We start from the raw sequence: 25,006 nt of genomic DNA on the forward strand, positions 1-25,006 counted from the left end.
GCATGATGGTGTTGATAGTGTTGATGATGGTGGATGTGGTGTTTGCCCGTTCTTTTGAAAATATCTGTACAGGGGGAGAGAAAGAGTTAATAGGTAGACCAATAGAAAAGCCAGAGGCGGAGCCTACCTGTTTATAAAAGGGCTTAGCCCGAGGGTTAGTTGGTTGGTTAATTAGTTGGTTGGGAAAAGGCAGTTGGGAAAGCAGTTGGCAGACAGATGGAAATGGAGAGACAGTTAGTGCAGCTGGTTCTTGTGAGAGGGGAGGTAGAAGAGTTAGAGACAGAATAAAATAAGACTAAGAGGGTAACGGGTAACAGTGTTTCGAATGCATTTAAAATTTATTTGTGTTTGCAATAAACTACAATCTTCATTGTTAACTTCAGAACCAGACTGAGACTAAGTGATTTACCAGGGAGGACCAGGTTGGCGGCAGTGGATTAGTGGTGTACGGGTCAATAATCTGTGAGATGACCGGGGGCTCCGTATGAACACCACAAAAGTGGTGGCAGCGGCGGGATAAATAAATACACCCGTGGTGGAATAAATAAATATGCCCGTGGTGGGATAGATTTATATGCTCGTGAAAAAATACTGCCTTTTTAGAGCTAATAGAGCAATGGTTTTCAACCAGTGTGCAGGGGCACCCTGGGGTGCCTTGAATTGGTTGCCACAGACAACACTGGCCTCTGCCCCTCTTTCCTTCCTTCCCTCCCTCCTCTGATGCCCTCTCGCGTCTCTACCTCCCAAAGGCTTGCGCTGCTGTTTGTTGCAGCAGCCATGGCTACAAGCTCCGTAAGTGAATGGTTCCTCTGGGACTGGCCAGGGGGCTCAGAGACTGCCAGGAGAACTTCAAAGGAGAGGGGAGAGGGGGCTAAGGATACACTCCACAAGGGGGAAGGTGTTCAAAAATGGCTGAGAGGCTGCCAGCTGTGCAGGCAAAGGGTGACATAACTGAGCTCCTGAGCCCCACAAGGGTGCCACAGAAAGAAAGTAGTTGGTTAAGGGAGCCATGGACTCAAAAAGGTTGAAAACCTCTGTAATAAAGTGCCCCCAAAATGGTTTGTGCATTTGAAAAAACAACACAATCATATAACAAATGTTAAAATTAAAATTTTAAACTCATAAACAGTGGCATAGCGTGGGTTGTCAGCAGCTGGGGCAAGGCAAGTAATTTGCGCCCCCTAACCCGTGGATTTGCGCCCCCTAATCCGTGGATTTGTGCCCCCTAACCCTAACCCCCAGATGTTGTGCCCGGTGCGGCCGCCCCCTGCACCCCCCACGCTACGCCACTGCTCATAAAGGACAGAGTTAAAAGGCTTCTAATGTGTATTAAAAGCCATTCGAAGCTAGTTGGAATGTTTGCACTGCCTGGCATTTGGGAGGCAATTCCACAACCAGGGTGCTGCCACAGAAAAGTCCCTGTCTCACATTCCTGCTAACCAAACAACCTTTGCTGGTGAGATGTTACATAGGGCCACACAAGACGGCTTTTTGCACATGAGACAATTTTTCAGACTTACAGTCCCAGTTCATACAGTACATTATCTTTCAGTATCAGCACAGTATCAACACAACAAATAGTTGTATTTGCACCAATGTAAGGCTGCCACCACCCCTATCACCCCCTGCTCCCCGATTAAGGTGGCTTCTGGCATATCCAGTTCTCTACTGAATCATGAGCCAGGAAGCTTTCCCAAGTGAATACACCCTAATTAAGCACATATTTGTGTGGCTGAATTATGAGTGCTCTCATTTGTTAATGACATCGGTCTCATAGGGGAAAAGTTGATAAAATAATGAGCCAAGCTGCTGCTGATCTTTCACAAAGTATGCAAATGCCCCTATTGTTTGCTGTCCAAAATAATTTCAGCTCAGTAATTGTTTTATGACACAAGAGGCAATAGAAATCCATTTAGTTAACGGAGATCCTTGAGTTTTGATTAAATTTGACTGTGGCTTATCAGTGCACTCTGTGAATAGAAATGAAAACGTCCTTCATGTTTGATCCTTTTGGTCTCTTCTCCCAAGAATGCTGCTAACTCTGCAGCGCCGCAGTTGGACTGAATATTATTATTTTTTATGTTGTGTTATTTTCACAATGTCCTGTTCTTAAGGGTCCTATGACCTGCTGCAGCAGCAAGTCCACAGTTATGGTTGTCGCACAAGGTACCAGCACAATTTGTCTTGCATTGACATTGTGAACTAACCTGGGACACCATGCAAGAGCCCCTTTTAGGAAGGGCAGGGAAGGGCAATATCTCTCCCCCTCCACTGCCCCATTTCCATCCAGATTGATTATTCATTGGGAGCACCAGTGCTATTTCTGTTTAATGAAATATAATGGATTAACCAGAAAAAACCCTCTTTAAATCTACCGCTCTTTTGCAATTAAATGCTCAATAAATCAATATAAATAAATGCAAATGCAGCACTTTGAATCATGTTGCAAATCTTGCCCTCCACCTTAAAGAAAAACCATTTCAAATGGCACCTGGGGCATCATGTTGGCAAACTGTGAAAAATTGATACAGCTAAACAGATCAGTCTGTTTCCATACTATGCCACTTAGCCACTGTATGTTGTCACTCATAAGTCTGTAGGTCGTATTTCTGAATTAATCTGCATCTTTATAATAACAAAATTTGCAATTAAGTATGGTATTTATTAATAATGTGTTTTCTTTATACATTTGTATTTCTAAACACATTTCTAAATGCACAACAACATAAGGCAAATCTGTAGAATAAAAGCAAAGGCCCATCTCATTTAGCATCCTTTTCTCACAGTTGGCAACCTCGTGCTGATGGGAAGCCATATTGGAAGACACATTTCTATGCAGTTTGGAAAGACGTGAAATCTGTTGGATTGCTATGTTCCAGATCTCAACATCAAGTACAGATTAGTTGCAGATCAGGACAGTCTGCACTGGAATTTGCAAATATCTAATTTCTCAAGCACCTCCACGTTCACATATGTGGATGTACATGACTAAATCTTGGTGATACTGACATCAGTGCTACTGCTTGCTGTATGGTCATCTATAATGTTTCAAGTTCTTCTCTTAATGCTTTTGTGCCACAATTGTGTAAAGAAGAAGAAGAAGAAGAAGAAGAAGAAGAAGAAGAAGAAGAAGAAGTTGTATAGTTTAATTGAACCTTAAGCTAAATATCAAAAAGACCAACAGTCATCTGGCTTGTCAATAGCTTTCAACTGAGGCATCGTCTCATATGGATTATTTGATGCATCCTTACAGTGGCTAATGGAAATGACTTTCATGTCTTAGCCATACAAATTTCATTTATTATAAATATACTTGTTTAATAAGTGGGTCTCTGGAATATTAATTTAGAGAACAGAGGTCATAGGTCAGTCACTACCACCACCCCAATTTATGAGTATGACTCATACTTTGGTTTCATTGTGAAACATCATTACTCTCCCTCAGTGGCGTAGCGTGGGGGTGCAGGGGGAGCCGGCCGCACCGGGCGCAACATCTGGGGGTTAGGGTTAGGGGGCGCAAATCCACGGGTTAGGGGGCTCAAATTACTTGCCTTGCCCCGGGTGCTGACAACCCACGCTACGCCACTGCTCTCCCTGTCATCAACCAACAGTAACTAAGATGTAAATTAGTCCTGGCTGTACACTAGGGTTGGTATTGTAAAACCAACAAGCTCCATGAATAAATATCAAATGTGAATTCCTGAGGGTCAGGTTGCCCCTGTGGAGTCTCAAGACTGGAGCAGAATTACAGTCACAACAAAAACTCTCTAAAAACTCAACAATTTTCTGCTAGCAAATGGATCTCCCTTCCAAGTTGCACATATACTTCCCAAATAAGGAAGCTCAAGGACAGGGATGGAGGACCTTGCTGGCTCAGTGGGTTAGATCACATTGAGTCAGGTCATTGATCCATCTTGCTGAGTGTTGCCTACAACACAGCAGCTCTTCAGGGTTCCAGGCAAGGGTCATTCCCTGTCCTTTCCAGACATCCTGGAGATTGAAGCTGAGAAGCTCTGCATGCAAAGTAGGTGATCTACCCCTAAGCTATGGCTCATCCCATAACAGACAACACTGGGATGGGGGATAGATGTGTTCCCTGAGCCTGGCAACCTCAATCATGGAAATCAAAGCATGGTCTAATCTACTTACCCCAGGTAATTGTCTATAGCACCCCATTCTGTGTAACGTTTGTTGGTTCTTCTAGAGAAGTCATTTTCAATCTTTTTGAGACCTGGGGCTCACGTTTAACTCAAACATGCATTTGGGGACCCATTTCTTATTTATTTTTACCATAGATTTGTATGGCAGTAGTTCTGTTGTTGTGACCCATCATAGATCAGGGGCATGGGACCAATACTGGTCCCAACTCACTAGCTGTAAACCAATATTCTAGAGCAGGGGTCGGCAAAGTTTTTGTGGCTTGGGCCAGTTCACGGTCCCACAGACACAGTGGTGGGCCAGAGTACGCATGCACACGCATGCATGCGCAAACGCTATTTCCGATGCTCCTTCCGGTATGGAGGAGGCTTGCACAGCTTCCCATTGGCTGCAGGAGCTTCCTGCAGCCAATGGGATGCCAGCCAGCATCGCGGAAGGCGGTCCCCGCTCTGCTCCACGCCGGTTTAGCGCAGTGAATGGGAACCAACCAAGTGGGCAGTGGGGGTCCCTGAGTGGGTGGCAGGGATCCATGGGCCGGTTAAACGGCCTCCATAGGCCGCTAGTGGCCCATGGGCTTTAGGTTGCCGCCCCCTGTTCTAGAGCAAGCTAAGACGAAATGCTGTAGACAGGCTTTTATACATGGATGTATATGAAGTACTGACACTCATTATCCATAAAGATACATTATCATCTACCTAATGACTTTGAAAAATAAATTTGTATATCAACCTTCATCTGTAGACCTCAGGGTAATTCACAACATAAAATAACAATATAAAAACAGGAAAATACATAATAAAAGTTGCATAATAAAGGCACCAGGTGAGCCTCTCTGGGGAGAAGCCACTGCAGAAAAGCCACGTTCTCATGTTCCCTCGCTCTGGACTTCTCATGGAGGAGGCACACAAAAATGGGCCTCAGAGGATGATCTCAGGGTCTTCATATGGAGAGAGGCAGCCCTTTTGGTATTGTGGTCCTGAGCCATTTCAGATTTTATAGGTCAAAATAAGCACATTGAATTGGACCCTATTGTTGAGACAATAATATTTTAGCTTAATAAACCATTATATGAATGATCATTTTGCCATACATTCACCCACCTCATTCCTTCCTTTATGAAAGGCAGCAAAAGACGATAGTCCAAAGGGGCTCACTGTATCATTTGCAAGAGCATTTCAGATTTATTTCACTATGTACAATAGCCTCCACAGGCCGCAAAGATTGTAACAGCCCCTCATTTGCCTTCTAACAAAGTGCAGGCTATTATCATTTAGGTAATAAGTGGTTTGAGGTTTAGGAACTGACATAAGATTGCAGGGATTTGACACAATCTCAATCAGATGTTAACTAGCATTCAACAGTCTTACTTGCCATTGAGCCAGAGATTTATTAAGATCTAAAATACAGTCCTTGTGATAGGTCATATCAAAGTAATAAGGAGGTGTCTTTAAAAAAAAAATCAAGTTGAAAATCACATATAAAAATTCTGAAGAAATTGCAGGTCACCAGTGTTTACATGATCCTGTGCAGGGCTTGAAGTCTGATTAGGATAAAAGCAAACAACTAATCTATAATTTAGAGATTTTACTTTCTTGGGCTCCATGATCACTGCAGATGGTGACAGCAGTCACGAAATTAAAAGACGCCTGCTTCTTGGGAGAAAGGCGATGACAAACCTAGACAGCATCTTAAAAAGCAGAGACATCACCTTGCCAACAAAGGTGGGTATACTTAAAGCTATGGTTTTCCCAGTATTGATGTATGGAAGTGAGAGCTGGACCATAAAGAAGGCTGAGCACCGAAGAATTGATGCTGCTGAATTATGGTCTGGAGGAGACTCTTGAGAGTCCCATGGACTGCAAGAAGATCAAACCTATCGATTCTTAAGGAAATCAGCCCTGAGTGCTCACTGGAAGGACAGATCCTGAAGCTGAGGCTCCAGTACTTTGGCCACCTCATGAGAAGAGAAAACTCACTGGGAAAGACCTTGAAATTGGGAAAGATGGAGGGCACAAGGAGAAGGGGACGAGAGAGGACGAGATGGTTGGACAGTGTTCTCAAAGCTACCAACATGATTTTGACCAAACTGCTGGAGGCAGTGGAAGACAGGAGGGCCTGGTGTGCTCTGGTCCATGGGTCATGAAGAGTCAGACACGACTAAATGACTAAACAACAACAACAATCTACAATTTGTTAAAGCAAAGTAAGAACATGAGAAGAGCTCTGCTGGATCAAGCCGATGGCCCGTCTAGTCCAGCATCCTGTTCTCACAGTAGCCAGTCAGATCCCTGTGGGAAGCACATAAGTAAGATTTAAGTTCAAGAGCACTCTGCCTATGGCTTCCAGCAACTGGTATCCAGGAGTATTGCCACCTCTGACATGGAGACAGAGCACAGTGGCAAACCTGGGGTTCTCAGATTTCAGTGGTGCATTGTGTGACGCCAAAATTTTGTGAGCCCCTGTCTCTTGCCTTCCATCCTACACCACACCTGAAGCTCCATGCCCGGTGCAATTGGATGAGTTGTGCTCCCCTAAATCCATCTGTCAGTACACCTTTGAGCCGATGCCAATGACTGGGCTCAACAACTGGTTCTGCCCCGACTGGGCTAGGCGGCTGGAGCACTTCCAGAGTCCTTTCACTCCTGGAAATCAGGTCTAAGTGCACTGGACCCACAACTGTCCATTGTGAGCACCAAACTCAGCAGAGTATGAACAACACGGAAGAAAGCTGTGAAACATAATTTCTTTTATTTCTAATAGCTACTGCAAACTAAAACTAAAGAGCTACTGGTTTGATGAGTGTTACAGCTCTCACTCAGCCATCTAATCTCTGCATAGATAACACTCAGACTCCACACAGAGTCAGGCAGGAGTGGAAGAAGCAAAGAGCAGTTTCCGCCCCCTCCTTCCTGAAAATATCATATCAGGAGATTCTTGCAATGGGAGGAGGTGAAAATTTCCATAGCTAGTAGACATTTTTCCTCCAGAATTTGTCCAGTCCTGTTTTTTTTATAATTTTTAATAAATGTTCTGTTTTACAATTTAGAAAACTCATTTAAACATCCTTAAAATATCAATGACTTCCCTTCTTCTCTTTCCATGGTTCATTTTACATATCATAAATCCCTGCATACTTTACATAAACTAAACCGTTCAGTATTCCATTATTACATCCATCAAAACTTGTTTACACTGTTGAATTTATCTTAATGCTGCCAACGTTTACAAGTGCAATTTCCCCCATATATTCAATAAACGTTTTCCAATCTTCTCTAGCCAGTGTGGTGTAGTGGTTAAGAGCGGTAGTCACGTAATCTGGGGAACCGGGTTCGTGTCTCAGCTCCTCCACATGCAGCTGCTGGGTGACCTTGGGCCAGTCACACTTCTGTGAAGTCTCTCAGCCCCACTCACCTCACAGAGTGTTTGTTGTGGGGGAGGAAGGGAAAGGAGATTGTTAGCCGCTTTGAGACTCCTGAAGGGGAGTGAAAGGCGGGATATCAAATCCAAACTCTTCTTCTTCTCTAAACGTTTCTTCTTCTTGCTCTCTTATTCTATACAGTCATACCTCATGTTGTGTCCGCTTCAGGTTACATGTTTTCATGTTGCGTCCTGCAGCAACCTGGAAGTACCAGAAATGGTCACTTCCAGGTTTCGCTGCTCACGCATGCGCAGAAGCACTAAATTGCGCCCTGCGCATGCGCAGACGTGGCACTTCAGCTTGCGTCAGTTCCATGTTACGGACGGGCCTCCAGAACGGATCCTGCCCGTAACATGAGGTTCCACTGTACAGTGGTACCTCAGGTTACAGAGGCTTCAGGTTACAGACTCCGCTAACCCAGAAATATTACCTCGGGTTAAGAACTTTGCTTCAGGATGAGAACAGAAATCGTGCTTCGGCGGCGCAGTGGCAGCAGGAGGCCTCGTTAGCTAAAGTGGTTCTTCAGGTTAAGAACAGTTTCAGGTTAAGAATGGACCTCCAGAACGAATTAAGTTCTTAACCTGAGGTTGCACTGTATGTTAAATCTGCAAGCTGCACATATTCCGTCAGCTTAAGTTGCCATTCTTCTTTAGTTGGAACCTCGCTCGTTTTCCACTTTTGGGCTAACAAAACACAGGCCGCTACTGCAGTCCTCTTTTAAAGTCATCCAAGTTAGTGGCCATTATGCTTCCTATGGGCATGAGTTCCATAGTCTAACCATGTGAAGAAGTACTTCCTTTTGTCTGTCCTAAATCTTCCAACATTCAGCTGCATTGGATATCAAATACCGTATTTTTTGCTCTATAAGACTCACTTTGTCCCTCCTAAAAAGTAAGGGGAAATGTGTGTGCGTCTTATGGAGCGATTGCAGGCTGCGCAGCTATCACAGAAGCCAGAACAGCAAGAGGGATTGCTGCTTTCACTGCGCAGCGATCCCTCTTGCTGTTCTGGCTTCTGAGATTCAGAATATTTTTTTTCTTGTTTTCCTCCTCCAAAAACTATGTGCGTCTTGTGGTCTGGTGCGTCTTATAGAGAGAAAAATCCGGTAATTGTGTGTGTTACCTGGAGAAGAGACAATTGGCAACATATTTAAATATCTTAAGGGCTTTCATTCAGAAGATAAAGACTTGTTCTCGGTTGTTCCAGAGGGCAGGTTCAAAGCCAATGAGTGGAAATGGCAGGGAAGCAGATTTTGCCTTGGAAGAAAGTTCCTGGGACAAACCTGACAGGGGGACAAGCTTCCTTACAAACTGGTGGGCTCTTCTTTTCTGGAGCTATTGAATCCCAGGCTGGGTGGCAATCCCTTGAGCAGGAGGCTTGGACTAGATGGTCAAGAAGATCCCTTCCAACTCTAGGATTCTAGGAACTGGGCTGTGAAGAAGAGCGCCTGATATTTGTAGCACAGCAGAACAAAATGGTGGAGCCAGAGAGAGAAGAAGCATTATTGGTCTGCGGTTAGTCAGGGTATGTGAAGCATTCAAAATGTAGAAATTCAGGAGGTGGCAACGGTCAAGAAAGGCGTATTATTATCTTTGCTCATCATCCTAGCTTCACTCATATGCAGCAAACAAGGTGATGTTGCCAGAATCCGTTTATCTCCTCTGACTTTTAATGCAATACAGGAACTAGTTGCTGATTGAAGAAGCCTTTTGACTGCGTATTTATTAGGCAGTCTTGGAGAGAATTTAATTAGGTAATCAAGGCAGAACATCCCTATATATTGTGCTGATTCACTTGTGTACTTAAAGCATCCAACAGTTGTTTTCCAAAATGCAAACCACCTTCATTTTAATATCTGTCATGTTTCAGCCCTATTTTCTCAGTTATGTTCTTTTCTCCTCAAGTTTACTTTGTTTTCGATATAAAACCACTCTCAAATGTTGTGACTGCCTCCCAGCCACCCTGGGTCTTGTGCCACAAAGGGGAGGCAGATCTAGCCACAACAGAGTGTGGGTCTGAGTCTGCTTACCCTCCCTGCTGAAGGACTTCATACAGTTCAATGAGTTGATGCCCAAAACTAGGAAGCGCATCTTGCCGGTGGATCTCCGGTGATAAGTCACGTATCCCGTGCAAGTTCACAGTGCCCGAAAATGGGATGTCCTAATTTAATTGGGGCAGTTGAGGGGAGAAAAGAGGAATATTTCTATAAGGCTGCCCTTTTCCCAATCAGCCTAAAATATAACAATCCCTTGTTTCTCCCCAAGAACAACTCAAGTAGCAAATAATTTGACTTAAGGCCCTGTCTGGTGAGGGACAGGTAGTAGTAGTTGTAATAATAATAATAATAATAATAATAATAATAATAATAATAATAATATTGTAAACCACAATGTGAGCTTCAAATGAAGAGTGGTATAGAAATCATCATCATCATCATCGAGACCTGAGGGTATAGGGTGGCATATGAATTCAATCGATCAATAATAGCAAATTTCATTATCTTCACAGACTGTAAACAGACACTTTGGTTCTGGCAGAATTCCTGGGAGTCTATAAAAGCCTGAAAGAGTGAAAATGTGGGCCTTCTGCTAAGCGTGCATCTTCCTTCTTTATCTTTTTAAGAAAGCTGTTCTCCAGTAGCAGCTACATCGCTGCAACTTTGCACGACTCACAATTTTTTATGTTTATATTAAGAACCGTTTTTGCCTCATATATACATGTTTACAAAAGCAGTTTTCCTGTTTTAACATATTTTTGCATGTTACTTTCATCCAAATTTGCAGACATCACCCTCATACATCCACATTTGTACATATTACCTGACTGGAGAACTGCAATGCAAAATTAAGAGACGTGCAAGTTTTGAACTATGGCTGGGTTTTGGTTCACATGCGGTGTAATGGTTCGAGTGTTGGCCTAGGACTTAGGAGACCAGGGTTCAAATCACCATTTGGCTATGAAGCTCACTGGGTGACCTTGGGCCAGTCACTCACTCTCAGCCTACCTCACAAGGTTGTTGTGAGGATTGAATGATGAGCAGAGAACCACGTATATCACCTTGAGCTCCTTGGGATGAAAGGTGGAATATAAATGTGGGGTGGTGAAGAAGAAGACATAATAATAAATGCCAACTGAATCAAAATTTTCCCCATCCTACTTCAGAGAAAACATTACAGTGGTACCTCAGGTTACATACGCTTCACGTTACATACGCTTCAGGTTACAGACTCCGCTAACCGAGAAATAGTGCTTCAGGTTAAGAACTTTGCTTCAGGATGAGAACAGAAATTGTGCTCTGGCGGTACAGCGGCAGCTGGAGGCCCCATTAGCTAAAGTGGTGCTTCAGGTTAAGAACAGTTTCAGATTAAGAATGGACCTCTGGAACGAATTAAGTACTTAACCCAAGGTACCACTGTACTCGACATGCTCAGAGGAGTTGCAGAGCAGAGTGACAGTTAAGAGGGAGAGTGCTGATGCCATGCCCTGGCAGACATTGTCAGCCACCATGGTAGAGGAGCCAGAGCAGTATGGCATACATACAGCCCACCAATAATATCTTGTCCTGAGCTCCCTCACACATAACACCCCCACCGTTTGGTTTGTAGGCCCATTCTTAGCCAAGCTTTCCAGGTGGGTCACAATAAAATACTTAAAACAACAGTAGAAACAATTAACCTTTAAAATAAGGCAAGTTATGATCAATAAATCTAATATAACAAAAACGTGAGTCAGGAATTGTTCAAATCTCCAGTAGTAACGTTCATTGTTAAGCGGGTGCTTTCTGAAATAGGGCCACCTTTCTAAATTCCATTGGCTGATAAAAGCTTGGAGGAAAGTAGGTAACCTCGCCTCCTTGAGAAGGGAGTTCTATAGATTGTAGAGTCTGCTGGAACACAAGTGGTGCTGTGGTCTAAACCACTGAGCCTCTTCGGCTTGCCAATCAGAAGGTCGGCGGTTCGAATTCCTGCGATGAGGTGAGCTCCCATTGCTCAGTCCCAACTCCTGCCAACCTAGCAGTTCAAAAGCATGTCAAAGTGGAAGTAGATAAATGGGTACCGCTGCGGCGGGAAGGTAAATGGCGTTTCCATGCATTCCTTTTTTCCGTCACACTGTTCTGTTGCGCCAGAAGTGGTTTAGTCATGCTGGCCACATGACCCAAAAAGCTGTCTTTGGACAAACGCCAGCTCCCTTGGCGTGAAAGCGAGATGAACACTGCAGCCCCATAGTCACCTTTGACTGGACTTAACCATCCAGAGGTCCTTTACCTAGAGTCTCCTGCCACATCTCAAGTAGCAGAGTTTGTTGTCAGAATACCCCGCCTTCCCAATGAACAAAAATCTCCATACATGGCAAAGGCACGAGGCAATAGATTTTCCTTCAGATTAGAAGGAAAGAGAGGCTGTGGTGGGCTTTGCAGATTTGCAGGTAGAAGAGAATCAGTGATGCCGCCTGTATGTTTTTCACATAAACAGGAAACGTTATTTCCTGGTTTGGCAAGCACATTTCCTAATACAGAGGACTTCTTCCTCATCTGTCTCCCCACCTCCCTCCTGGGCAAATGAGTGCAGCAATATTTCAGCACATACTTATTACTGAACGTTTTTAAAATGATTGTTTGGTTACTGGGGAGAAGGGGGGTGGGAATCATGGCATTTGTCCACATCCTGCCTCCATCACAGGTGAGGAATCAGGCGAAGCATAGCTAAGCTGACACGAATTAAATGACTCCAAAGCAGACTCAGGTGTCTTGTGGCATGCCTAGCGATGGCCATAGTAGTGAATTGCTGCCTGTCTCCTAATTTTCTCTTCCAGAAACCTACACACGCATACACGCTTGTGCTTGAGGATGCAGCTATAAAAGGAAGGGGACGTGTTTATTTCCCTGTCACTAGGCAACACAGTGGTGCAGTTAGGCCAAGGCTGGGGAGCCTGCAACCTTCCAAACGTTCTTGGACTCCAATTCCTACAAGCCCTAGCCAATGTGGCCAATAGTCAGGGATGATTGGAGTCCAGCAACAAGTCATGTCAGACTAACCTGATCTCGTTTTTTGACAGAATTACAAGCCTGGTAGATGAAGGGAACGCAGTGGATGTAGCCTACCTTGATTTCAGCAAGGCATTTGACAAGGTGCCCCATGATATTCTTGTAAAGAAGCTGGTAAAATGCGGACTTGACTATGCTACCACTCAGTGGATTTGTAACTGGCTGACTGACCGAACCCAAAGGGTGCTCATCAATGGTTCCTCTTCATCCTGGAGAAGAGTGACTAGTGGGGTGCCACAGGGTTCTGTCTTGGGCCCGGTCTTATTCAACATCTTTATCAACGACTTGGATGATGGACTCAAGGGCATCCTGATCAAATTTGCAGATGACACCAAACTGGGAGGGGTGGCTAACACCCCAGAGGACAGGATCACACTTCAAAATGACCTTGACAGATTAGAGAACTGGGCAAAAACAAACAAGATGAATTTTAACAGGGAGAAATGTAAAGTATTGCACTTGGGCTTTTTGCCAAGTGCAAATGTGCAAATGAGAGGCACAAATACAAGATGGGGGACACCTGGCTTGAGAGCAGTACATGTGAAAAGGATCTAGGAGTCTTGGTTGACCACAAACTTGACATGAGCCAACAGTGTGACGCGGCAGCTAAAAAAGCCAATGCAATTCTGGGCTGCATCAATAGGAGTATAGCATCTAGATCAAGGGAAGTAATAGTGCCACTGTATTCTGCTCTGGTCAGACCACACCTGGAGTACTGTGTCCAGTTCTGGGCACCACAATTCAAGAAGGACACTGACAAACTGGAACGTGTCCAGAGGAGGGCAACCAAAATGGTCAAAGGCCTGGAAACGATGCCTTATGAGGAACGGCTAAGGGAGCTGGGCATGTTTAGCCTGGAGAAGAGGAGGTTAAGGGGTGATATGATAGCCATGTTCAAATATATAAAAGGATGTCACATAGAGGAGGGAGAAAGGTTGTTTTCTGCTGCTCCAGAGAAGCGGACACGGAGCAATGGATCCAAACTACAAGAAAGAAGATTCCACCTAAACATTAGGAAGAACTTCCTGACAGTAAGAGCTGTTCGACAGTGGAATTTGCTGCCAAGGAGTGTGGTGGAGTCTCCTACTTTGGAGGTCTTTAAGCAGAGGCTTGACAACCATATGTCAGGAGTGCTCTGATGGTGTTTCCTGCTTGGCAGGGGGTTGGACTCGATGGCCCTTGTGGTCTCTTCCAACTCTATGATTCTATGATTCTATGAACAACTGGGGGGCCATAGGTTCCCACTCCTGAATTAGAAAATTTTAGGTGGTTGGTGATTGGTGGTGGTGGTTGTTGTTTTACAAAACCTCACAGTGTGTGTCAATTCATTTGTTTCAAAATTTAGTACACCAGCCCTACTGTATTTGGGGACCCCTCTACTCATTCTGTTGAGTGGGACCCTATATATCTGCCCCAATAACCTGCCCTGATGGCAGCTTCATGCAGCATCCATCATGCTGTGCAGAAGGAAATCTTTCTTTTATGCATTAGCATAAGTTGTAGAGCACATGCTTTGTATGCAGAAGGTCTCAGGTTTTTTTATGTACTGAGCTGAATAGGATCCAAATACAGCAGTCTGATTGGTCCTAGAACAATGCAGCTGTATGATTGGTCCGCAGGAGCCACCCAATCCAGCTCCAGGTGGAAGTGAATCCACAACCAGATTGGCCTACAGGAGAATTCCGGAATTAGCCAATCACGTGCAGCCTATTGTGTAAATAATGTATATAAAGCAGGAACTGGTGGGAATGACTGGCAGAATCTGAGACCAGGGAGAAGAGTCAGTGGAAGAAGATTGGAAGAAATTTAAAGACTATCTACAGAAATACTGTAAAATTAATGAATGTTAGAATGATGTTGGATTGAAGTTAAGTGGTTTTTAGCAGCAATGTTATAAAGGAATATGTAAAAATGGATTGTTAACAGGTGATAATCTAAGTTATAATATATTAAGATAAAAGATTAGGATAAAATCAAAGAGGGAAAGGATTTGCTGAATTAACTAATTGAACTGGAATACAAAAAATGGAGGTGTGAGGAGGTCAGGGAAACAAGCAAATGAAGGATAAGATATGGAAAGACTGATCTGTTTTTAACTGTTTTTACCTTGTATTTTTATTTTCTAGTTTTTTTCTGTTTTTTTCTCTTATCTTTGTAATATGTTGAAACTTTAATAAATATCTTTTTTTAAAAAAATGTATATAAAGCAGATATTTTAGAGGAACATTCATTCCTCCTCACCACTATGAGCCGAATAAAGAGGATGAAATCCACTCTCCACTCCGAGTATATTTCAGGTTTAATCCCCAGCATCTCCAGGCAGGGCTTGGCTAGACCCCTGTCTGAAACCCTGGAGAGCTGCTGCCAGCCAGTGTAGACAGTACTAAGCTAGAAGAACCAACAGTCAGACTCACTTTAGGGCAGCTTCCTATGTTCTTTCCAGGGCAAGACCTGAACACAGCCTGAAGCACTTGATTTGAAAGTGGGGGTCTTGCTTTGTCCAAATGCTTGACAGTTAAACACCTGATTTAGGGTACTCATTTGCATACTTCCAATGTTGCAAGCTGAACTATTGCTGGCTACAACACTTCTCCTTGCCTGTCCTTTTAAGGTGATTATTTGCATTGATTGGCGGCTATGTGCCATATATCACTACTTGAATTGATCCACTCTGGTAGTTTGATTCAGATCATATTGACTCCGGGGACTCAGTGATGGATTAGCAGTTGCAAACAAGCAATCAAACTCAAACTTATCCATATTAGGTCCAGGGTATATTGAATAAGCCATCAGTCTATCTTAGCATGATTAGCCTTGTCTAAATAGTTTGTAGGCTAATAAAAAAACAATAATTGCAAGTTTCCTGCAGTCCCAGGAAACCATGGTGCCCCTGCATTCTTGCTCAAACATGGAGAGACTTATCCACTGAAGTCCTAAAGCACTGTTTCTGTTGGTGCTTTTCCAGTTCCCAAATCAGCATTGGACTGAAGGGCCATTTCTTTCACATGTAAAAGCTGCTATTGTAGGATGATGAAGTCACATGAGCGATGGCAACAATGCTTCAGATGCCCACTCCATCCCCACTCTTTGTTGTTAAAGCATGTTCTCCCTCATGGAGAGCATGTGTTGCAGTGGGGGCTAGCAAGACACCCCACTGTTGCTGGGCGGGAGATAAGAGTGTTGGCCACCATTTGCAATTGGGTTCTTCTTGTTGCTGGGGAGATTTATATGTTGCCATTTTGTAATTGACAGCCAAAGCTGATAAAAGCCATGTGCGCAGCGTTGAGCTTCCTCTTTTCGCTGTGCGCATCGGATCACCCGCCCACCCTCCCTATTTTCAGGGTTGTTTGCTTGACCTTGCTATGCCTGCCATGGGGTCGTCTGCTTTTGGGGCAGGGGCATGGTAGGAATTTTGTCCATTTGGCTGATTGGCTGGTGCCATTTGGTTTTTGCCTACTGCGTAGCAACTCGTCACAACTTGTAAGGTTGCGGTTAGGCATTGGTTTATATATTGGTTGGTGGAGGGGTATGGGTTGGCTGTGCCTGCCCCTCCAATGCTGCTGCTGCAAGGGTATTCCGTTAAAGGAATCCAGGGGCTTGCCATGCTCTCGTCTGAACCCCTGTCAAAGGAGCTAGGGCCACGCAAGAGCCCCTGGGAGCATTTGGGGAGAAGTAAGGGCATGGTACCCAGCTCCGTCTCTCTCCCCCCCCAAAATGTTTTCCCTTTCTGACTTCGAGGGCATACAAATGTCAGTCTGTACCCCATGGGGGGGCAGATAGTCGCAACCAATGCCTAAGCAACCACTCACATTTTCTGTATTTCAATAAGGTTGTGGCCAAAATTATGCCAAAAACCTTAAACAAAAATTATGCATCAATTGTGTTTTATTTGGGGTGGCTTGGGGACCTTGACACGCAACCTACGTTAAGTGCTCCTGACTATGCACTCTTGCTAATGTACCAAGTGTCCTGTTTTAAGCATCCCAAATTGACAAAGGCCACCCCACTTTCCATTCCCAATCCTGGATGTCCCATTTTGGCTCCTGCGCTCTGGCCATGCCAGAACATGGGACCAAAAGACAGGCGTTTTTCCGTCCCGGACTCCCGCCATGTGGCATGAGTCAGTTGGCTCACACCAAAGCGTGGGACCAAAACACAGAATTGAAAGACACATCAATTTACCTTGACCCCAGGTGTCGCCACTCTTCTTCCTCTTTCCGTTGCAGCACTTCTGGAAGCTGGATTCCAGAAGTACGTCTGCGGTCCTGGCAGAGGAGGAGGTGCCCCAATTTGCCCTTCTTAAATGTTTTTTTGGGGGGAGGTATGGGATGTAAGGGACGCGGGTGGCACTGTGGTCTAAACCACAGAGCCTAGGACTTGCCGATCAGAAGGTCGGCGGTTCGAATCCCTGCGTTGGGGTGAGCTCCCGTTGCTCGGTCCCTGCTCCTGCCAACCTAGCAGTTCGAAAGCATGTCAAAGTGCAAGTAGATAAATAGGTACCACTCTGTCGGGAAGGTAAATGGCATTTCTGTGCGCTGCTCTGGTTCACCAGAAGTGGCTTCATCATGCTGGCCACATGACCCGGAAGCTGTACGGTGGCTCCCTTGGCCAGTAAAACGAGATGAGCGCTGCAACTCCAGAGTCATCTGCGACTGGACCTAACGGTCAGGGGTCCCTTTACCTTTTATGGGATGTAAGTGGCTTGCTGGGGCAGATCAAGGCTCACCCCATCTCGTTTTCCTTACAAGACTCCCAACCAACTAGCAGGAGTGATGGGGTCTGCTGTCAATTGGCCAGTGGTCCACTGGTGAAACATTGCATTCCACCATCTTAGCCGCCATGGAGCATAGGAACCTGAGTCAGAGCATTGGTTCATCTAGCTCAGTATTGTCAACACCGAATAGCACTCCAGGGTTTCGTGCAGAAATATTTCCCAGCTTTTCCTGGAAATGCCAGGGATATTGTACCTGGGACCTTCTGCATGCAAAGCATGAGCTGTCCTAGTGGCACATTACACGAGCTCTCTGGATCCCCGGGCTTAGGACAAGGCAAGCCCAGCTCTGTTGCATGCCAAAGTACAGCTTATTCCTGGCTGTTTAAATTTTGAGCAAAACAAAAACATTCAAATTGCAAGGTGACACACAACAAGAAAATGACTCTGAGAACAGAGTGTAGCCTGCATCTACCCACACAGTAATTACTGTTCTCTCTCGAACTCTGAACTCGCAGTAATAGTCAACGCAGAAAAGACTCAAAATTACAGCCGAGCTACTTATGTTTGCTTCTGACAATCCGCTTTACAAAAAGCATTGGCAAAGCTGGTTGGTTGGTTTGCAAAGCTGTTTGTAGTAGTTCATCTGTTCCTGCAGTAACACTTCTGAGCTGAGCAGAATCTATTAGCCATTTTGTTATATGGTAGGAAAGCATGTTGCATACTATGTGTGGCTTCATTGGAAACACATGGGAATAAAAAGAGTAGGATGGGGGTTGGGATCTAATTTGGATCACATTTAAAGGTGAACCTATCTAGATTTCAGCTTCCGAGCTAGCATGAGAATGAAAATACAACCATTCTTTACACTTCTCTGGATTTTGTGATGCAGTTCTCCAGCATTTACAGAAATGTGCATATTTGGAAAAGCTTGCATGAGAGTCCTTGCAGCAGGTGGACAAAAGGGAAGCAATAAAAATAAAAATTTATTACTTGTACCCCGCTCATCTCTCTGGGTTGCCCTAGCCACTCTGGGCAGCTTCCAACAAAATATAAAATAACACATGATACACCAGACATTAAAAGCTTCCTAATACAGGGCTGCCTTCAGATGTCTTTTAAAAGCCACATAGATGTTTATCTGTTTGACATCTGATGGGAGGGGGTTCTACAGGGAGGGCGCCACTGCTGAGAAGGCCCTCTGCCTGGCTCCCTGTAACTTCACTTCTCGCAATGAGGGAACCACCAGTTCGTAGTTACTGAAGGATTTTTTTAAAAAATGGTGGTGTAGGAGTCTGCCCAACTGGTGGGATATGTCACATATTGATTTGTTTTAGATGTACACCTAATGGTTGTTGTTGTTTAAGTATAAGTAAGGATGTAGACTAGAGAATGGATGTGGCAAAGCAGGTGCTTTTATGTATATCATAAAAAGGCACGCTTTTTCTGAGAGCTCGGATTGGCTGTCGCTCTTCACAGAGTGACATTCAGTAGCAAACCTGGTCTAGATGCTGCATAATGGATGAAAAAGCCCTGTGTCTCTATCTTTTTCCTGCTGTTTGTTATGTTAATGCAAATACAACAGCCACAGCTCACAGCTGCCGCAGAAACACTGCAGAACAGCGAGGACCCTGTTAAGAGCAATGATCAAGGAACAGAGGCATGATGATAATAAGGGTTCTCATTGATAGACCACAATGCTATTCCCTTTGCTTCAGCAGAAGTCATGGCAGGGAGTTTCCATGCTGCCTCATCACACAAAAACTTCCCAGATGTCGTCACCCCTCTTACTAAGGGTTTGGCTTAAAGCAGGTCTTGTGCTATTCACAGTGCTTACACAAACACATTTTCCCTCCACCAATCATATCTTCTTGATTATGCACCATGCTCGTGAAACCTTAAACATGTGGGCAGTAGAATATCAGCACCATTTCCCTCTCCGGAACAAATCGTCTCCAGAAAATGTTAAATCCCCTCTGCCTCCAGTCTTAATTACAGCTTAAAATTACATTTTATTTTCTCTCAGGTTCTCATTTTCCTAATCTTAAATTCCGTTCTCTGCATTTCAACATCAGTTTGCAATGTTAAGAAAATAAAACCCACATAACACCCCATTAACACCCTTTCATAAGTGTGTTAATGAGAGTTCATCCTATTATACACATGCTCATATGTAATTTTTACTTAAAATACACATTTTTGCAATGCACCTCCTCCTAATATATCATATTTGTGCATGTTGTTTTCACTGGTTTGTACATTTTAATTCACACTGGACAGGATAGCTGTGTTTCAATTTGTGTGTTGTCTGGGGGAAACCAAATTACCATATTTTTCGCTCTATAAGACACACCAGACCTTAAGACGCACCTAGTTTTTGGAGGAGGAAAACAAGAAAAAATATTCTGAATCCCAGAAGCCAGAACAGGAAGAGGGAGCGCTGCGCAGCGAAAGCAGCGATCCCTCTTGCTATTCTGGCTTCTGGGATAGCTGAGCAGCCTGCATTCACTCCATAAGACGCGCACACATTTCCCCTTACTTTTTAGGAGGGAAAAAGTGAGTCTTATAGAGCAAAAAATACAGTAAGTAGATTTGCCTTTGAATGTGAACAGAATCTACCCTATCCCTATATTGGACTGAAACTGACACAGCAAGCATTCCTCTATGCTTATTTCTGACTGTCCTGAGTTCTTCCCTTGAGAACTTTGTCTCAATTACTTGTTTTCTTCCTGTGTAACCTCTCCCACCTTAAAATTTTTGGACCACAAGCTCATTGAGGTTGAGACTTGGGCCTCCAGAACTATTTTTTCCATAAGCAAGTTAATGCAGATGTAATTGTTAAGTTGTCTAAGGCTGCAATCCTAACCCTACTTACTTGGGAATAAGCCCCATTGAATTCAATAGAACTTGCTTCTGAACAGACAGGGTTAGGACTGTGCTAATATACTTGCTGGGACGCGGGTGGAGCTGTGGGTTAAACCACAGAGCCTAGGACTTGCCGATCAGAAGGTCAGTGGTTCGAATCCCGTGACAGGGTGAACTCCCATTGCTCGGTCCCTGCTCCTGCCAACCTAGCAGTTCGAAAGCACGTCAAAGTGCAAGTAGATAAATAGGTACCGCTCCGGTGGGAAGGTAAACGACATTTCTGTGCACTGCTCTGGTTTGCCAGAAGTGGCTTAGTCATGGTGGCCACATGACCTGGAAGCTGTACGCCAGCTCCCTCAGCCAATAAAGCGAGATGAGCGCCGCAACCCCAGAGTCGGCCACAACTGGACCTAATGGTCTGGAGTCCCTTTACCTTTAATATACTTGCAATGAAATCCTAACCAAATGCTATTAAATAGCAATTGCTATTAAATTCAGTGTGACTGACTTCCAGTAGGTGGGGTTAGGAATGCAGCCTTAATCTGTTAAGACACAGGTCAATGCCATAACAAAGCATCAACCTTCATTAAAATATGAATGCTACTCTTTATAGATACTCTGCAGTCCATACACCAATAAATGAGGTACAACACTTCATATAGGTACTTGTTTTCATGACATGCAGAAACAGTGGTGGTAAGACTTCATTTTAAGCTTCTTAGAGCAAAATGAAAGACACCCAATTGAATCTCAGCCTGCAGGAGCTACTAAGGATGCCATACAAAATCTACATAAATAAATGTGCATTTATTCAGATAATTGCAAACGGAGTTGGAACAGAGCATATGATCAGATTCATCGTAATGGAAAAGGAATCAGAAAATTGTCTTCTGAAGTTTACCTAGGTAATATTCATAGCGGGGATTACATTTTCAGCTGGGGTGTTTGGGATATGTCTTCCAAAATGCTGACAGCTATAAGGCTTGGAAATTAACTTCCTGGTCATAGATTTTGACATAATTGTAATGTCTGCAAGAGACCAAGGTAAACAAAACAAAACAAAAATGCTGCTCTCCCCATACATTTAGTGGGAGTGGGGACTGATGCCAAGGTAGTAAGAGAATGTGGTGGGACCAGTTATTTCCTCATGCATAATTCTGAATTTCTTGCTCTAATGAGCCCTTCTGCATTTCCATGGCAATTGTCACTCACCTAGGTGAAAATGACTTGGTTGAGGGAAAACTGTTGCTAAGCCTCAAAAATTAAATGAGACCTGGAAATGCTTGACTACACAGCCCCAGTCTGACATATCCCACCTTATCTCTGTTGGTTGGTTGGTTGGTTATGCAGGCTTGGGAAGGAGTCTGTAATGTCAGGGGTTTCAGACAGGGTAGCCAGAGGAAATAATGGACTGGCTTCCTGAGAGGAGCTCAGGATCCCCTTAGGAAATCGGAATGTAACCTTGCTTTACACCTCATGACATTTTTAAAGCATCAGTCAGACCACCGTTTAAACCTACTCTGACCCTCATATCTGTGTTGCTGTATCATAGAATCATATTACCACAGAACTGTAGAGTTGAAAGGGACCCCTGGTCCAACCCCTGCAAGGTAGGAATCTCAGCTAAAGCATCCATGACAGATGACCATCCAACCTCTGCTTAAAAACCTCCAGGAAAGGAGAGCTCTTACATCAGTAGCAGAAGTCTACAGTTGACGTTGGCAAGTTGAAATGTCTCTGTTTCAATTATGTAATAGATACAGTACATGTAGGTAGCCATGTTGGTCTGCCGTAGTCAAAACAAAATAAAAAAATTCCTTCCAGTAGCACCTTAGAGTAGGGTTACCAGATGTCCCCATTTCCTGGGGACAGTCCCTGGATTTGCAAATAAGTCCGCGGACAAATTCCATCCCCAGAATGTCTCTGGATTTCATCTAATGTCCCCAGGAAATGCAGCAGCGGCAGTCTCAGCAGCCCGGAGCAGTTCCTCTGGCTGGCTTCAGAAGCTGCTCGGATGTCCCCATATGGTGGTGTTGCAGGGCCTTTAAGATGCAACTTCTGGGCTGCCTCCACCTTCCCTGACCCCAGCAACTAAGCTGTGAAGGGAGGCTTCATGCTGCCTATCAGAGCAGCCTCCCAACTCCTACTTGTGTGAAAGCAGGAGTGGGACGGGGATCTCTCCCTTCCCAGTTGAAGAATCCCCGCCCCCCTCCTGCTTGCATGCAAGTAGGAATGGGATTGGGGCTGCTCCAATGGCCTCACTGCCGCCGCTCTCAGCCCTCCTTCTCCACCTTCCATGCCTGACCTACTGCACACTGCTTCCCCACCACCACCACCACCACTGAAGAACCAACAACTCAGGGGCTGCCCAGGCTCATGGAGAAAGGAGATAGAAGCCTCAGAGGAAGGGGAAATGTAACAGTTGAGGTCAAGGCAGCTGCCGCCCCTCTGCCATCGCTGCAGCATCAACATCCCGAATGTGTAGTAATTAATTAATTTAAGCATCACAGGATTCATTTTTTAAAAAATCTGGTAGCCTTACCTTAGAGACCAACTAAGTTTGTTATTGGTATGAGCTTTCGTGTGCGTGCACACTTCTTCAGATACCAATTAATAGAGTCGAACACAGCAGAAAGATCAACGAAGGCTACATAAAGATTATTCTTAGCGTTCTTGGCATTTTTTCTTATGGTATGGTTCAGAGTAAAATATTGATCAATGGTACCTCATTGGTTCTTCGTGAAGGTTATAAAACACAGTTGCCCACGTATGGATGTCAGAGGGAACTGTGTTTAATTTTAAAGCAGATTTGGCGCCAGCTCCCTGGGGCCCTGGGTACCCGGGCACCCACAAAATTACCCATGAAGGGGCTGGGTACCCACAAATTTTGACACCAGGGCCATGCATGCAGCATGGCACCCATGGGCCCTGGGAACCAATGGTTGCAGGCCCAAACTGGGACTCCAAGTGGGCACTTACTTTCACCACTGGTACACTCCTCTGGATTTCCCTTTGCACAGTGGAGCTTTCCCCCTCCTCCCCCTGTGCACCCCAACACTTTGTAGCAGATTTGGGGTGGGGGCAAATGGAGAGAGAAGAGAGTGGAACATTGAGAACCTCACACTAACAGAATGAGTTGCTTGGATACCTTCCATACATGTGGTCTTGTGTCTTCATTCTGGGGGAAGGGAGACCTCGTTCCTCCTTAGCTATCTATAGACTTGAAAATCACTTTAGTCTGCCTTTGTATACAGTGGTACCTCAGGTTAAGTACTTAATTCATTCCGGAGGTCCATTCTTAACCTGAAACTGTTCTTAACCTGAAGCACCACTTTAGCTAATGGGGCCTCCTGCTGCCGCCGCGCTGCCGGAGCACGATTTCTGTTCTCATCCTGAAGCAAAGTTCTTAACCTGAAGAACTATTTCTCAGTTAGCGGAGTCTGTAACCTGAAGCGTTTGTATCCTGAAGCATATGTAAGCTGAGGTACCACTGTATTCTTATTCTTATTTGTGAGCTTCATTCCAGGTTCAATTTGCAACTTTACCCATTTTTTTATTTCACTTTTGTGATCATGGTCTTCCAAAACCGTCTTCTTTCATCCTAGTTCAGTTGCATGCCAGTCAGCAGTTATAGAAAATGCATCGTGTATGTGTGTTTGTATTCTTCCAGGCTATTTGGCCATACATCACATGGGAAAGCTAATAATAGTTCTTCACCATTATGTTTGCATGTAAAATTGGCTTCAAGTCAATAAAACTGACTGGAAAGCTGGACTTTGAAGATTTACTGAGGAGGGGTGACCATGACCTCTTATTAGTCAATTTTATGAGGAATGTTCGATTTGGAGATGCTGAAATCCTAAGACAAAGAAGCCAAAGAAAGCTGCAAAAGTAAAACAAAAAAACAATTAATAGCAGCAATGTCTTCTTTTGCATGTGACTTTCATCTGATCTAAATGCTTAAAGCAAAAGAGATCTGATGTATTGAAACCTTTCACAAGAAAGATGCATGCTGCATACTAGACTGTGACACAGAAATGCAACTTCCTATGTTCCTGAAAAAGATCGTACTTTGTTTTGAATGATTTCTCCCCATTTACACAATTCGTACATATGGCAGATTCTATTATCTGTATTTATGGTATTGACTCCAAAACCCATTTGGAAGGTTAGATAGTTCTTGTTTTGAGCTGCTTGCATCAACAATTTAGGTACAATCTAGCCAAAGTTAAATAGAGTAGGGAAGATAGCTTGGTGGTTAAGAATGTAGCTTGCATGCACCAGATCCTAGATTCAATAGCATGTACAGTTAATTGGATCTCAAGTAGCCTCTGCAAGAGGCATTCCACAGCTGCCGTTGAAGGAGACAATACTAGTTAGATGGACTAATTGTATGCCTCCGTATAAGGGAATTTTATATGTTTAGACTCTAAAACAGGGCTAGCCAGCAGTGAACTACAACTCCCAAGATCATTAGCCATGCTGAATGGGGCTGATGGCAGTGATGGAGGAAAACATCTCGAGAGCCCCATTTTGGCTTACCCTTGCATTAAAATTCTTATTTTCACATTCCATTGACATTAGTAGGAGGGAGGTTTCTCATTGATGTGCCAATGTTTGATTCCCTGCTTCCACAATTTCTCTAAGCCTCTAACAAAAACCAGCAAAGCAGTCACATGCTATTGATTTCAAGGTTGCCAAGAACAGTATATTTTAGCCATCAAATGCCTGGGGAAACAGAAATGGTTTTAAGTTCCTACTGCAAGTAAATAATGAGGGAGACAGAGGCACCTCACCAGACATCTTAGGT

General features: G+C 44.2%; 1 long non-coding RNA gene across 1 annotated transcript in view; it reads left to right on the forward strand.

Moving 5' to 3' along the window:
- LOC309533415 overlaps nucleotides 1-25,006 on the forward strand; it is a 136,189-nt gene that overhangs the window by 69,522 nt on the left and 41,661 nt on the right. The gene's annotated exons all lie outside the window — the stretch shown is intronic.

The sequence above is a fragment of the Podarcis vaucheri genome, assembly GCF_965113315.1.
Source record: "Podarcis vaucheri genome assembly, chromosome: 5".
Taxonomy (NCBI): Eukaryota; Metazoa; Chordata; class Lepidosauria; order Squamata; family Lacertidae; genus Podarcis; species Podarcis vaucheri.